The sequence below is a fragment of the Octopus bimaculoides genome, chromosome 1 (genome assembly GCF_001194135.2).
Source record: "Octopus bimaculoides isolate UCB-OBI-ISO-001 chromosome 1, ASM119413v2, whole genome shotgun sequence".
Taxonomy (NCBI): Eukaryota; Metazoa; Mollusca; class Cephalopoda; order Octopoda; family Octopodidae; genus Octopus; species Octopus bimaculoides.
The window spans coordinates 20,810,536-20,812,416 of NC_068981.1; the positions used below are offsets into that span (position 1 = coordinate 20,810,536).

General features: G+C 34.0%; 1 protein-coding gene across 1 annotated transcript in view; it reads right to left on the reverse strand.

The window, feature by feature from the left end:
• LOC106882297 (cytochrome c oxidase subunit 4 isoform 1, mitochondrial) overlaps nucleotides 1–1,881 on the reverse strand; it is a 26,839-nt gene that overhangs the window by 14,149 nt on the left and 10,809 nt on the right. Inside the window, exon 2 of the mRNA XM_014932932.2 lies at nucleotides 1,436–1,528. The gene's annotated coding sequence lies outside the window, so the exon portion shown is untranslated. The remainder of the gene's footprint in view (nucleotides 1–1,435; nucleotides 1,529–1,881) is intronic.

Here is a 1,881-nt window from a genome sequence, read left to right on the forward strand (position 1 = left end):
AGACAGGAATTCTGTCCAAGATTGCAGATCAGGAGTGGCATGTAGTGTGTCCATGTGACATGTTAATGCATCGACTCTCTCCAAAATGTTGTCATGTGACGAAGTAAGGTAATATTTTTCATAGCCACATGTTTTCATGGAAGATTGTGACAGAAGAACACCACTTGCATGACTCTAACACTTGCTTATAACCAATACACAATGTTAACACAAGGAGATAGTAACACACACACACACACACACACACACACACATCTCATTATCATCATCATTTAACATCTGTCTTCTATGCTGGCATACGTTGGACAATATGTATTTGTGTGTGTGTGTGTGTGTTCATTTCTTAAGTGATAATACTTTTCTTAAATAAGCTGTCATTGATTTAACTTTCTCTACAAAGGTAACTGACTTTACCTTTTCACTTCAAAAACTGATATGGTCAGCCATTTGACATTGGTATATCATATATGATTAATATTTTGGGATTGAATTGATTCAATCAATTACGTTCCTTTATCTGCAAAACTGACATGATACTAATTCAAGTTCTGTCAAGAGCAACCTTACTTTTCATTTTTCCTGGATTAATAAATTACCAGCTGATTACTGCATTATTTAATCAACTTCATCACTTTTTAAAAAAATTATGACTGCAAGGCTTGTAAGAAACCCTGATCAATAAATAAGCAAAACATCAGAAAATTAGATAGAAACTAAATATTTGCAAGATAATAGTTCAAAGATAGCTAAGTTATATATATATATAAACAATCAATTTAAAATAGAAAATGAAAAGAGAGCCACTGATATAACTCAAGCCTTCTTTTCAAATTAGGTACTAAGTTTCTGTTATTTTGTCTTCACAAGGATAATTTGCCAGGCACAAGTAATAACAGGTTCAAGTTCTGTCATTGGGTCCCTTGCTGTTTAATGTTTCTAATTTGTGTATATAAGGAAAATTCTCAGCCATCAACCAGGGATTCTCCCTGTGACCAGAGTTTGGTTTGCCAAGACCCTCCAGCTCCTTCTATATTGTGCTACATGCATTCAATCAGCCATGCTCTTGTTTCCAGTCCATGCTTTCATGTCATCAATTCATAGATGTCATTGATGCCCTCTTGCTCTCATCTCCTCTACACTGCCAGTCAACACTTGGGTAATGGCTCATAGTGCATTGTATGTTCAAAATATGATAGATTTGTGGACTTTTTAGTTCTGCAGCATTTGTTACCCCATCTTTTCAGTTTATTCTGCCAAATCTGCAAAAGATCCACATCTCAAAGGCATCTGGCAGTCAAACATAAGTCAGTCAGTCAGTCCTAAGAAGTGGGTGAAAGCTTTTACGAAAGGTGCAGATTTTATCATTGAACAAAAATGATCATTAAAATATTAGTAGTTAATTAAAAACTCAACATTATTTTACATCTTTAATTACCTGTTATGGATTCTCTTCTAACAAGTGGTATTAATCTATGCCTCTTTATATACTGAGTTCAAATCCTGCTGAGTCAACTTTGCCTTCTGGGATCTATAAAATAAATATAGCAGTCAAGGACTGAGTTGATATAACCAACAACACTAATTTTCAAATATGATGACTTGTCTCTATGTTAGAAATCAATATATTACTGGTGCAATTTTACTAATGCCAGAAATTAGAAAAACAAATTTGACCAATGAATATTACTCAGAATGTTGGAGTATGAAATTAGACATTGGTAACCATTTCTGACAACTCACTTCCTTCATAAATGGTAAATACTGATAAATGATCCCTAAATAGACTGACTATCTCTTTTTGATCAATACATTATTGTTTGACTTCCCTCTTAGTATCTCTGTCATTCTCTCTCTCTATCTCTCTCTCTCTCTCTCTCTCTC